Raw genomic sequence first — 14997 nt, 5'->3', positions numbered from 1 at the left:
TTTCAATAGAATCAATTGAAGGATAAATAAGAGAAAATCAATAACCTGTTTATAGTTATAAATACTATACTATTTTGGAACAAAAGAATATCACACAAAGTTAATTACGTTAAATTCTATTTAAACAAAACAAAACCTCTAGAACCTATCTTTCCAAGAGATAATAGGCAACCAAATTTGAGTACCACGTTGTTTTGCATTTTTGCCCTTGGCTGAATAAATTGCTATTTCTTGATTGGATATAGCCAAGAACTGGGTTATCCATACTTGGAAGTTAGGGGAGTCATTGTCTTTCCGGCGTGTAGCCAGAATTAATCTATATACAGCCATACCCAAAAACAAGCATATCTCCTCTTCTTTACTATGGCCAAGAGTATTGTCATAGCCTAACAAGAAAACAGTCGAGGACGTATGTACTTTATGCCCAAATACCTCTTCCCAAAAGTCTGATACTTTTATTTTGAGAGTAGCCAATTTGCTGCATTCCGCGAACATATGTATTAAATGAGCCAGGCCTATACCACATCTGGGACATTTATCATCCATTCTTTTCGCCCATGCGTGCAATTTTGCCGGAGTGAAATATAAATTATATATAGTCTTATACAGTTGGGCCTTAAGGGTTGATGTTAGGAAAACCTTAGCAGCGAGAGAGAGGACCTTATCAATATCAACATTAGGATTGTTCAATTTAAATGCCCAGAGTGATTCTGTTCTCTCCAAGTCGTCCTGTTGTTGTTCGAGCAACAATTCATAGAGTATACGTATGCTAGAATTTTTCTTCCCTCCAATATAATCGAAAATAGGGATGTTCGAGATTGAAATCCTAGGAAGTTTCGCTGTCAGAATGGCGTTTATTTGTATATACTTAAAAAGGTCAGAGGTCAGGATGTTAAATTTTATTTGAAGATTGGGGAACCTTGAGCCGGGCGTAGTGCCCAAAAAGTCTCCTACTGATACCAGTCCGAGGCTCTCCCACCTCTTAGCAATATCGTCGTTAACTTGTTGAGAAAGAAGGAATGAGTGCCATAAAGGTGGATATTTATTGATTTTGGGAATACACAAATATTTAGAAGTTTTCCTCCAAACTCTCCATGCGCTATCGATAATTTTAAACTTAACCTTCTTGTAGTAAGATGGCTCTATCTGTCTCAATAATAAACCTTTCGCTTTCCTCCCTATCGCTAGTTCGTATATTGAGGGGATCCTACACTCGGCTATATTATTACTTATTGAGATTATATTAAATAGTGGAAACATCCCTTGGAGGAAACTAGCCCAAAAATATAAAGTTATATTTGGGAGCCCCAAACCCCCTCTCTCCTGCGGTAAGGATAGGAATTTTGAAGATCTCCTAATTTGACTGTATATCCAGATAAATTTAGAAATTTTTGAGTCTATGGCCGTGATAGTCTTATCCTCAACTATTAACGGAATCGCACGCAAAAAGTAAAGTATCTTCGGGAAAATATTCATTTTAACAAAATTAACCCTGCCAATAATTGAGAGATTTAGACTATTAACCCTCAGAAGATCCTTTTTAATGATTTTGAGCATGGGGCCGTAATTGAGTTTATTAATATTCTCAATCTTCGGGGATATAGAAACGCCTAAATACATAGCGTTCATTGCTTTTCTGGGATCGTTAAATAAAATATTATCTGTACAAATAACAACAGTTTTCTCATGATTCAGAGAATAGCCAGACATGACCCCAAAGAACTGAGTTAAATTCTCAATTTCTCCGATTGCCTCGGTGGGATTAGGTGTTACAACCGCCACGTCATCGGCGTAGGCAAGTACCTTAGTTTCATAGATGCCTGTTTTAATTGGTGTTATCGTGGTACTTGCCAGTAGTTTCAGGATCAGCGGATTTATATAAAGGGCAAATAATAATGGGGAGCAGGGGCAGCCCTGCCTAGTACCCCTTAGAATGTTAAATGATCTGGATTTTAGGCCCATCGTCTGAACTTTGGCGATTGGGTCTTGATACATTGCTTGTATAGATCTAATAAAGCCAGAACCGAAATTGTTGAGATCCATAATTGCCCACATATATTCCCATGATACTCGATCGAAGGCCTTCTCGGCATCAAGGAGGATCATGGACATCTGACCCCCCGCTGCAGCCATGATATCAAATAATGATATAACCCTACGAGTGTGATCCGTTGTTCCTTTATGAGGAATAAAACCATGCTGCCACGGGGAGACCAGATGTTCCACCACCCTGCTGAGCCGATTGGCCAAGACCTTAGCGTAAATTTTTGAATCTGAGTTTATTAAGGAGATAGGGCGATATGAAGTAGGAAGTTCTGGAGGCTTGCCCTTCTTGGGGAATATCACAATGTTAGTCTCCTTCCAGGATAGAGGCGTGTTACCATTCCCCTGTATGCCGATACAGAGATCTAATATGTATGGAATAATAACCGGCCCCAAGATCTTATAGAGGTTTAGGGGGATCTTATCCGGACCAGCTGCTTTGCCAAGAGCAAGGTCCGTCAAGGCCGCTTGTAGCTCAACTAACGTGATGTCTTTCTCTAAATCGTCTCTTGTGGCTGTGTCGAGAGTATTACTCAATCCACATTCCATTAACCAAAGGCATAATGACTCTTTAATTGCGTCCGGCTCAAGATTCCCTTCATTAGTATACAGATTCTCATAATACCCTTTAAAGACCTCTCGTATCTTATCCGGTTCAGTATAAGTCGTATCGTTTACCTGTATGTGATTAATTTTATTGAATGATTGTTTCTGTCGAGTACGGAGGGCTAGTTGCTTCCCGACCCTTTCGCCGTCTTCGTACAGTTTATTGCGGCTGGTTTGGAAGATTTCTGCTGCTTTCTGATTAATCTTAGTGTTAATCATAGTTTTCAAGATTATCAATTTACGTAGTGTGGCTTTATCATCACCTCTTTTAATTGTAGCAGTAGTATGCTCTTGCTCCGGTTTGGCAAGGTCTAGCATCTGGCGGTGGTTAACCAGAGCTGCCACCTTCTTTTGTCTAGCTACAAAACTCATAGTTTCTCCCCTAAGAGCAGCCTTGAAGCAGTCCCAAACTATAGTCCTCGAGGTGCTATATCGATTGCAATCAAAGTATCCCTGAGTCCAAATCTTGATATGATCGATATATTCTTTAATTGCGAGAAGTTTTCTATCAAACGTCCAATTATATCGAGGCCTATGCAAATTGGACAAATTAATAATAAGGGTAAGCATGTTGTGGTCAGAAAGTGTCTTGGGGCTTTTCTCGATTTCGGCACCCCGGACCAGTTCGCTAGCCACCCACATATAGTCGATTCGTGCATATGTATTGTGAGGGAATGAAAAATAAGTATAACCCGGATCAGATTGATGCTTAAAAGCCCAGAGGTCTATTAAATCCAAGCTATCTCTAAGTTGTGAGAATGCTCTATGAGCTTTAGGTTTCCTTCCTATATAAATGGAAAGATACTGGTCGGAAGACATTCCTAAATGTTTAAAAGAAATATTCAAATCGCCACACAATATCAATACCTTAGGCCAAGAAGCCAACTCAAGCTCTAGCTCTTCAAATATGTGTGGGTCATCATGGTTGGGAGCATAAACTGAGCAGAGTGTTATACCGGGTTCTAATTCAATGATGACCCATCTACCAGAGGTGTCTCCTAATTTACGTTTAGCTTGCCCCAAAAAGCCTCTGGCAAAAATAGCTACCCCACAAGTTCTGGAAGTCTGAGAAGTATTAGCTAACAAGTTAAACCCAGGGATTTTTAATAAGTCCCTATCTTTCCATATAATGTGGGTTTCTTGAAAACAAAGAATGTCGTAAGATCCTTGTTTAATTAATTCATAGATACTAGCTCTCTTTGCCCTATCATTAATCCCAGCCACATTCCAGGAGCATATTTTTAACTTCCCCATGTTGCCGTACCGTTGATTTCCCAAATTATCTCTTCGCAAATATAAAGAAACATTTTCTTTGGTACCTTAGAATTCAAAATGTGTAAGAAGTTGCTGTTTTTTCCCTTGCTTTTTCCACCCTTCCCACCCTTCCCACATCCACCACCCCTTTCACTCCCGCCCTTCCCCCCACACCCTCAATGAGGCTTTTAGACTCCATAAGAGTCTATTTGATGAATGTGCGTTTGCGGAATCAGCGCTGAAGTGAAATATTGGAACGTCACAAAGAATATTTAAATTGATAGCTCATTATAATATTAGGCAAGAGAGCAAGAAAAAAACTCAGAATACAAAGAGGAACAAGAAACAGGCGAAAAAAAAGAAAGAGAGAAAGAGAGTATCATTTATACCTTAATATGTTTCAGTAAGTAAAGCCTAATGTCAAAAATACTTTAATAGCACTTAGAATAAGAACTACTTCATAAAGTGTCTAAGTACTCCTTTGCCTTAATTTCCGAAGTAAAAAATTTTGTGGACCCCCCGTTAATTATTTTAAGGCGGGCTGGATTATTCAGATATGCTGCCACTTTCTTCTCTTGGAAAGGTTTGATCAGCTGGCGGAGACGCCACCTCCTTTCTACAGGAGCATGGCAAAAGTCCGGGCGTACAAAATAAGAGATAGTGCCACTTGTACGCTTTGATTCAGGCCTAGCTTTCTCAGATAATGCCTGCCTAAGGAGAAAGATTCCGAAGTAAACTAATATTGCTCGTGGATAACCCCCCGGGCGCACAGATTGTTTTAGATACATAGGCACTCGATGAGCCCGTTGTATTTCTGAGTCCCAGTTCCAATTGGAGAGTTCAGGTAGAGAGTCACGAAACAATCTAATAATAAAAGAGCGGACATCCTCCCCTTCAAGTGTTTCTGGGACTCCTAGGAGCCGGAGGTTATTTCTTCGGAGGCGGTTCTCAAAGTCCTCTAGTTTCATCTTACGTCAGAGAGCTCTGCTTCGTGTGACTCTACTAACTCATGATTTGTAGCAAACTCAGTTCCATTGGACACTATGCGGGACTCAAGGTCGGATAGTCTGTCTCCAAATGAGCTAACAGTTTTATTCAATCTCCGTACCACCCCTAGTACTTTTCGAAGTGTATTTTGGGCCTTGCGCCCGTCGTGAGCGGTCTCTTCCCTGTGTGCTGCAATTGTTTGGAGAACAGTTTCCATTACTGTGTCCAACGTAGCTGGTGGGCCTGAGAGGAGATCTGCACAGGCAGGGGGAGGCAATTGGCAGGGTGGAGATGAGGTGTTTGTTGGCATGTGTTCTACTAGATGTTCTGGCATTGATTGCATATGTTGCGTTGTAGGGGTATAATCCCAGACCAGATCAGACACGCCATGGTGACCCTTTCTTTTTCTAACCACTGTTTTTTGAGCTCCGCGGCCAGAGTCGTCATCGTTATCACTGCCCGATGATATAGAGCATGTCTCGTCTGACCATTCTGGCTCATCAGAAAAAGAGTAAAAGTCACTTGGGTCTTTTTCTGCGTCTGTATCTGCAGCTTTTCTATCCTTTGTCTTGGTACTACAGCCCGCATTCCCGATGAATTTTACTTGGGTATCTTGGGTATCTTGGGTATCCTGGGTATCATTGGGATCATTGGGATGGCTCAATCCCTCCAGACTAGGCTTGGTAACCATCAGATTTTGTGGGGTGACATATCTGTCAGCTGTGCCAGCCAAGGTCTCCCTGGGGGGTACCTCAGGTGCTACTGTTGGAGTTATCATAGCTTCCGAGGACGTGTTGGTGTTTTTATTTTTAGCTGGAGATAGAGGTATAGATATAGGGGGGGCACTCTGAATAAATTCATTTGGGTTTGTATTCGTAATTATAGTTTTTAATTGGTATGGGGTAGATATAATAGGAGCATTTTGAGAATGTTCCTTAGCGTTAGGTATCTCCACCAGAATCTCTCCCATCCCTTCCTCCTCATCTGCCAAACCCCCCACAAGTAAATCAAGGCTTACTTCGCTAGCTGAGCCTCCAATGTCTCCAGCGGTCTCAGAACTCTTCGAGCATTTCGATAGCGCTGCGTCTGCACCCACTAACTTGGTCTGCCTCGATTGACCTGGAAGTGCTCCGCCCGACGTCCGGCGGAGGAAGTCAGCTACTGTAGGGCCGGTAACATTCCCCTTCCCTTTCACCATCAGAGCGGCTCCCGTCCTAGGAGTCCTAGAGCACACGTCCGTTTCTTTTGTGATCCGTTTAGTGATTGCAGCGTCCTCACGCTGTGCCTGCCTTGCCGCCACTGCAGCCTTCGCCTTGGCCGCGGCCGAGCCAGCATTTTTTGGAGCCATCGCGGATCCCTTCAGTCAGCGTGAAGAGATTGATGACCAGAATCTCCGTGGAACTGCTCCCTCGCTTCTCGCGGCACCAACAGCTGTTCGCGGCAGATAAAGCTGATGACCGAGAGACCAATGAGTGACCCAAGAGTTTTTAGGTAAGCACCTGTGCACAAGTTAGACTCGGCGCTTACCGCCTTTGCATTATCCAGCGTCATCAGGAATCAAGGGTCGCGAGGGAAACAGTCCTTTCAATTTGTCTGTTTGTTTAGTCGATGTAATCTTTATAGCGTTTCTTTCCCTTTTGAAGAAAATGCTCCGTATATTCCTTATGTCCTCATGTCCTCATTGTGAGAGTGTTATAGCTCATAACTCCTCCAGCGCTAGTCCATCCGCACCACGGTCTTAGACGACCGCCATCTTGCCCCTCTCGGACTAGGAGATAAATATTTCAGAGGATTTTTTTTCTCAGCTGTGGGGGGTTGAACTGAGAGTGGAAGTAGTGAAATAAGAAAGATCCTTTCACCTCAACTGCGGGGAAACGTATTCTGCTCCCCCAGTTGTAGTAAAACGGGCAGGCTAGGGCTGGGCGCAGAGGCTGCAGTTTGAGGACCTGCTAATTCCAGGCCGAGAGACACCTGAAAATTAGTCTTTCCTGTAGCAGTATTACCCCGGCAATACTTCTTCGGGCAACATAGGGATATGATTGGTTAATAAGTGTATTCCCGGGAGTCACTAGAAATGCAACGCAGCCACGTTATCCTAATACCAACTGTCGTGTTCTGTTTGAATATTGTCTATGTGTGAGACCCAGCACCCACACCCCTGTCACAAGGTGGTACCTGGAAAGGGAGGAGCTAAGGGAGTAAGGAGTCAGTATGAAGAAGAGGATTAAAGAGACAACATGCCAGGAGAATAGCACATCAGCAGGTTTAGGCTCAGTGATACATCAAGAACAGTAAACGTAAACTGAAAACGCACTCCTTGCCTGACCGTACTTGAGGAAATCGTAACACAGGATTCAACAAAAAATTCTCTGATAGAGTAACCACTCACCCCCTTGAAAATGAACGTTACTGGCCGTAGTTGTTTTCTCTATTTTCATTGGCCATCCCACCTGTCCCCAACATTCCCAGCATTCTTATATCCATGAGTGTTATTGTTGACAATGCACTTTCTATGCAATTTATCATAAAGGGATTTTCATTTAAGTGACTTGCACTTCCGGGGGAAGAAACAATAACCTCGAAGACATTTGGCACAGCAGTAACTAAGAGCAGTAACTGTTTGAGTAACATATGTGGGCGTATTACTATAAGGGCCCCCCGGGGGCGCAACGGGCATTTGCGCCCGCTTTACGGGCCCCGGGGCACTTTGATATTATCAAAGGGGGAGCAGACGCTTGTGTGCCCCCTTCACTAATATCGATAGCACTGGCGCAATTAAAGCACCAGAGCTACCTTCAGAGGGCGTTCCCTCATTTGCATAGGGGCGTGCCCTTTGTAAATGAGGGAATTCCTTTGACTCTGCGCCCGCGCCATATTACAGATGAGGGCGCTGAAGCAAAGAAGCCCTCAGGAGGCGCACTGACAGTGCGCCATTTAAATGGTGGTGCACTGTCAGTGCGCCTCCTGAGACCAGCCCTCTGAGGGTAAAGGGAGTCCCATGGCACCTGCCTGCAAAGGGATCTCTATTCCCTTGTAAAAGTGCAGGCAGGTGCCACCTGCACTGTGAAAACACGGCGCAGCAGGTGCATGTTTTCAAATGAATTTACTGCCCTAGGGGCAGCGCATTCATCCTAATAGGGAGCATTGGCGTTGTTTGCACCCGGCGCACCTTTTTAAAGGTGCGCCAGGCGCAAACAATGTCAATGCACAATACTGCTCATGGGGTGTCCATGTGTTGGAGTAACCAGCTGCTCTACCTCCATAGAACGAGACTTCCTATGCAGTGTCCTGGACAATTCTTGACCTCTGAAGATGGTCACAGTCCCAAGAGAAAGTACCAAAAATTAACAGAACCTTCCAAAAGTGTATCGCCCATAACAACCGTCAGATCATGAATAATGTTGTGCCAAGTTAAGGATCCATCCACTGAGCTCCGCAAGCATGACTACATCTCTGGTTTAAGTGCAGTTTGGGGGGGGTGGAAAGTGAGTGGATCGGATTGCCTTGCAATTGGCAGGAACTACACGGAGGCAAATGTCTTTTATCGAACTGCTAAATTTGATTGAGTAATTTGGCCGGCTGCAGAAATATCCCACCAACTAATCTGTTCCCTTCTGGATAAGATCCAGTCACATATCTTCTCCCTCCAATGTGCGCTGTCGCAAGTGACAGGATTTAAAAATAGTAACCTACTCAAGTCACACTTTATTCTGTTATCCGGAATCTTAAAGAAAGCAGAGCTTAGCCACTGTAAATGTTTAGGAATATTTGTTCGACCCCGCATTAACCTTGGAGGTTTATAGGCCGCTGCAGGATATTGTTCTCTACATAAAAAGCTGCAGATGCTGAAAAGTTATTTTTGAATACCAGCTGCTTCCTGCTATTTCTGCTTCCGGCCTCGGCATTATGTGTGCAACCAGGTCCTATCATTCATATTTCCTTCATTTTCCCAAACTTAGTGTGTAGGGGGGAACATTAAGAAAAGGTAGATAGATGACGACGTGGAGGGTGAATCACCTTCCAATCAGATGATCGAAACTTTGAATTTTTTCTTTCTCTCAGAATACCATCACTTGCACACCAGGATGCTGGTGTGACCTGCCCCATTGTGCCCCCTTCCCTCTCATGACTGTTGCACAGAGGTAGTAGACTGGACTCTCTTCTGCAACTTAAAGTGCCAGTCAACCCAACCCCTTCTTCCGCCCCATCTTTCATCTGCGCATGAGCTTGTTCTCAGGGAGATCACGTGACCGATAAGACTTCTTTTATCCAGGATATTCTGAAATGGAGCCACTGCTTTTCACAACCTCCTGCCTTCTGGAGCCTCATCTTAAGCTGGAGCAGCATAACCTTTGGTTCCATCCTTACACATCATAAATAATATACATGCAATTAGTGTTTCATACTTGTGTGTCCTAACGTTATTAATGTAAAGTGTTGCACTTCGCATCACTATTGAAGTGCATTCACTGTAGAATTGCGACTCATATATACACTGTGTGCCTTAAATGTATTAAACAACATTTATTGTTTAGGTGAGAGGGCAAAACCATCCTTAAAATGTATTTACTTTAGAAAGGAAAAGACTTATGGAATGTGTGCACTAATGTTTCTTACTTGCATTTGAATGCAGTTCTTAGTCTCATTTAGAGACATATACTCAAAGTTATTGTACCTTTATGAAACATTAACCTGAATTTAATGTACTGACAGTTTTCAGTCATGTATGGTTGAATGTGCACACGTATATCAAATATGCAAAATTGATTTAATACGCTAACTTGTCATAACTAAGCCCGTATTTATTTCTGCATGAAAAGCTGTTTTCCATTTTCTGCTTGCGTTTCCTTTCCTCACAGGTACATTCACATGGTTTGCTCGTTTGAGAATAGATGGAACACTGTACCAGCGATAGAGAGAGCCTGAGAAGAAGACCTTGACAAGGAACATGGAGAGCCAGCGTGTTAACAGAAGGTTCCATTCAGCACTGTTGCAAGAGTCACAGGTGACCAAGGACAATACCGTTCCCATGTCTGGCCGGGGAGAAATCATCAATGTATCAGCTCACAGTGTGAGAATAGTAAGGACAATGGAGCCCCTCAGGATGCAAACAGATGGGTGTTACTCGGAATATTCTGGTGGAAATAACTGGAGTTCATACTGTTACAAGTTATTCCACTATCCTTTGGACTTTGAGAGATTTAGACCTCTAGGCTTATCCCTTTGATTCTTGCTGAGTGTGATTTAGGCTAACACTCATTTCCCTGTCCCAAGAAGACTCTTGAAATGCTGACACCTTCCCTCAATTTTCCGCATTTTCCTCTTTACTGCATTTTTCATGATTTATTGAGATCCTTTTAGAGTTTTAGACTATCCTATTTAATTTGTACTTAATCTAGATGATTTTATACTTCACCCATGTATAGAAGAGAGAATCAGAAACTCTTCTCCGAGCATCAAATAATATTATTGATCTTTTCTATTGCTGTGACTGAAGTTCTTGTCTGCCTTATTCTTGTATGCCTGATCTTCTTTGAGAGGTTAGTCTATCGAGTTGTTATTCTGTATCTTTACATCGTGGTATTGAGATTTGTTTACATTAACCTGACTGCTAACTTTAATAAACCTTCTTAACTATAGTCACTGATTCCTGGTCCTTATTGTATAGCCAAATGGGTTGCACTGTTAATTAAATTGAATGATGAAGTACTACCTCTCAGTCGGTAAAAAAAGGTCCACCGGATTAGAATTGTAAGAGGGGTGACCCAGTGCTGGATCAAAGGGTTACTCGTCGGATGGCTCGCAACTGAGGTGAGGGAGTTAGGGTGTCCAATTCAAACATTTTCCAAATCCAGTCCAAACCCCCAGAGCCCATGGTGCACTCGAAGGATTGATGGAGTTCCAGTGGTTTGGAAACGAGTATTAGCAGCAAGGGTGTGAATAATACAAACTTTTGGAAAACATTCAAGAGTAACGAGTAGGGTGTATCAGAGGCGCCATATCGCGCTCAGAGTAAAACATCATACAATAGAAGGAACCAAGATGTACGATGAGCATCAAAGAATATTAACAAAAGGAGATCAAGAAAAAATCAACATATGATGCAGTTAAAGGAGCTGGCGAGGACTGGGACAAAACAAATGCAAAAAGAAGGTAAAAACATATAGAACATCAGTGAGAATACGCCAAGAATTTGGTTATTAACAAAACACCCGAATATGATCAGTGCGATTAATGTTCGTTCATTAGTAGTATTTTAACCAGTTTTTTAAAGGAAGTAGTAGAAGGATTTGATCTGATCTCGGATGGTAAAGAGTTCCAGATTCTGGGAGCAAGACCGGTGAACACACGCTTGTACGATCTTTTCTTTTTGAATCTTGGCGGTTTCAAGAGAAGGGTGGACGTACTTCTGAGAGTCCTGCTAGAGCCCGATAGCTCAAGTTTATTTGCTAGGTAGTATGGGGTATTGTGGTGTATGGCTTTATGAGTCAGACAAGCAATCTTGAGTCAAATTCTAGCTTCAATAGATAACCAATTTAGCTGCAACAGGTCGGGTGAAATCTGATCAAATTTCCTAGATCCTGTTAAAAGCCTGGCTGAAGCATTCAAGGTAGCTCTGAGTGGGGCTAAGCTGGCTTTGGGAAGTCCTGCTAGGGTCACCAATCCATATTCCAATCTAGGGATAATCAGGGATTGTACCGCCCGCCTGAGGACTCTGGGGGGGGGGAATGGTTTGATTTTCTTCAGTGTGTTGAGTTGGAAATTTAGATGTTTATCCAAGGTGACACCTAAAGATTTGGCAGAGTCTACAACATGAGGTGTGCAGTTCAGAGCAGTTAGTTGTTTAATCCAGTCAGGGGTAGGAGCTGAGTGATTAGGTGGGGTGATCAAAAGAAATTCAGTTTTAAGAGTATTTAGTAATAGATGGTTTTGCGCTAGCCATTGTTGAGTTTGTGCAAGTGCAGCATTTAAAGTTTTTATGTCCTCCTGTGATGAGATCTTCAGGTACAATTGTGTGTCATCCGCATACATGTGGTATATAATGTTGGCTCTGTTCAGAAAGACTGCAAGAGGCTCCATAAATGGATTGAAGAGAGTGGGCGAGAGCGTCGAGCCTTGAGGGACTCCAATTAGGACCGGGGGACTGGAAGCTAGGGCATGATTAACTTATCCTTTGCGTGTGGTTGTGAAGGAAGGAGGCAAACCAATTTAGTACTGGGCCCGACAATCCCATTCTATTTTGTAGGAGATCAATCAAGTTTTCATGTTTGATGGTTTCAAAGGCTGAGTACAGGTCAAGAAGGATCAGGAGACAAGGGACATTTTGGTCAAGGGCTCTCACGGCGTCATCAACGATGTGCGTTAATGCAGTTTCAGTGCTGTGTCCTGCTCTGAATCCTGACTGGTGACGATCCAGGAGATGATATTTCTCAATATGTTTGTAGAGCTGTGAATGAACGCATTTTTCCAGCACTTTCGCTAGAGTCATGCTGCTGGTGATAGGTCGGAAGTTGTTAGGAACTGATAGGCAGTCCGGGATCTTTCCCTGTATGAGGGATTCATGAATGATCTTGGAGCAAATAGGGAGAACGGCTGAGATTAAATCTTTATAGAGCTTGGCGGAAGTGGATATCCAAAGTGGTTGGAGGGTTTGATGGATGACATGTTGCAAAGTATCTCAGTGTAGTCTGGTAGGAGAAAACTGCTCCAAGCTGATCCTGCGGGTGGTATTTTGGATAATAAAGTTTGGGCGGTGGGTAATAGCTCCAGCTCTATTTTTGTTGTTTTTTCAGCGAAGTGAGCTGTATAATCAACACCACTAGGGAGCAGGGATAGCAGAGCAGAGCTCTGGTTAGAGGATTGGATAGATTGTCCCTTGATGAGTTCAAATGGTTTTTTTGGTCTATTTTTAGTTCCATCCAGTTGAGATCTGAAGTGGTCGATTTTTGCCAAGCGTATGTATTTGTTGTAAACGCTTCTCAACTTTCTCAATTGAGAGAGTGCTGTTGTGGCAGGTGAGTTTCTCCAGAGTCTCTCAGAGAGTCTTAGATTGCGCCGTTCATCATTTAGGGCACCATTAAACCATGGTTTAGAGAGTTTGACTGGGATCCTTTTGAGCTGATTCGGAGCAACAGAGTCAAGAATGTTAGAAAAAGTGTTAAAGTAGTGCTCAGAGAGATCGTCAAGGTTGGTCAAATTAGAGGGGGGGCTGTAGTTTATTTTTGGTGATTGAGGTTAACAAGTTAATGTCGGATCATTTGTTTCGCTCTAAGGGGTTGCCCCTGTCGATCCATCCCTTGTCTAAGATGAGGAAGGGAATTTGAAAGTGATCAGACCAGTCACAGGATAGGATTTCCGATATTTATATGAAGTTGTCTTTGGCAATGATGAGGTCTAGAGTGGCGCCTTTATTGCGAGTAGGGCCTTTACAGAGCTGTGAGAAATTGAGATCAGAGAGGAAGGTCTTAAAGGAATGGACAATTGGATCATTTGTGTCATTCCAATGAAGGTTGAAGTCTCGAGGAATATGTGGCAGAGTTGGTCCAAGCTCGAGCAGATGACCTCCATGATTTGTTCAGTGAAGACTAGATTGTCACCAGGAGGGTGATATATCGAGTGCAGCACACAAATCTTCTTGCCTTTGTTCCGGATTTCAGAGACTAGCTGTTCGCACGTGGATAAGACAGTACAAGAGCATTGTTTTATTGTGAGGTTGGAGCGATGAATGCAGGTAATGCCCCCGCCTGTTTTATCCAGGCGATCACTTCTGAGAATAGAGTAGTCAGGAGGGATTAAGATATCAAGAATTGGGGAGGTAGAATTTCTGAGCCAGGTTTCAGTGATGATCAGAAGGTCCAAAGTATGCGCAATGATGAGATCAGAAATATAAGCCGCATGTTTCACAGCTGATCTACATTTGAGTAGCATCGCGTTGATGTGCTGGTTGGAAGTGACCACTTCTTGAGTCGAGGTGTTTATGTGAAGTAGGTTCTCTGTGTTCAACTTCCAGAGGTTAAGGCTTGGTTCCCTGTCAGGGTTAGCAATGATTGAGCAGATGTTAAGAGTAAAGTTGGGTTGGGAGACCATCTTTGATTCAGTGTAGGTCCCAAGTAGGCCGAGAATGTCTACATCAGATAACTGAGGAAGGGGTCTGTGGGGCCGAGAGAGGTGGTTAGGTAGAGGCCTCGAGCTCCAGCTGGAGCTAGGCTAGGAGCAGAATGAGGTAATGTTTTTGGTAGAGTACAGCTTCTGTGGATTGAAGCTATCATACCTCTGCGCGGGGGATGAAACCCTACGTTTCTCCATCTTCAAGGAGAACTGCAGAATGTTTTGCACCAGTTCTTTGACTACCGATATATCATGTTTGAGGTCATCAATCTACTGCTCAAGGCCTTGATGGTATAAGCACTTGTTGGCAGGAGTAGCTCACGCAGGTGGGATAGGTTCCACTGTGGTATGGTTAGTAGAGGGTTGGGTAGGACCATTGGCACAGTTACATAAGGATATAGGGTCATACCCGCGATAGGGATCAGACTTTGGCGTGGGAGTAGGGAGAGGCGGAGTGGTGTTAGGAGGCGTAGAGGGCGGCGAAGCGTATGGTGATAGTGAGGGTGAGTATATGGTATTGTTCAATGTGTAGGAAACATCAACAAGGTTCCTGGCCATGAGATTGGAAGATTCAGGGCCTAAGGGGTGAGTATTCAATCCTGTCTGATAGTTAGGGTTGGTAGGATGGTCATCATTCCCATTATTGGAATGAATAGTGTGTGATACCAGGGATTGAGGGTAGGAAATGAGGCAAGGTAGAGGAGGAACATTGGTACGGCTATCATCCAGGTGGGAGGTACTCTGGTCAGTTAAACCTTCATCGGCACAAGGTAGACGTGGGTTTTCCAAGTTCGTGGTGTGGGGGGTTGAGATAGCATCTGTTAACTTGGGTCGAGCAGATGGGATCGTGCTAGCAGACGTGAGCGAGGGCAGTGGGGAGGAGGGGCCGTCAATCGCTTCTGTATCAGAGCCATTGAGTGGCACATTTTGAATGTCAGTAGAGGTGTTGGAGTTAGTTAGAGAGTTCTTGAACCTCAAAAAGGCAGAATTGAAACGCTT

The sequence above is a fragment of the Triturus cristatus genome, chromosome 11 (genome assembly GCF_964204655.1).
Source record: "Triturus cristatus chromosome 11, aTriCri1.1, whole genome shotgun sequence".
NCBI lineage: Eukaryota > Metazoa > Chordata > Amphibia > Caudata > Salamandridae > Triturus > Triturus cristatus.
This window is presented reverse-complemented; position numbering follows the sequence as displayed.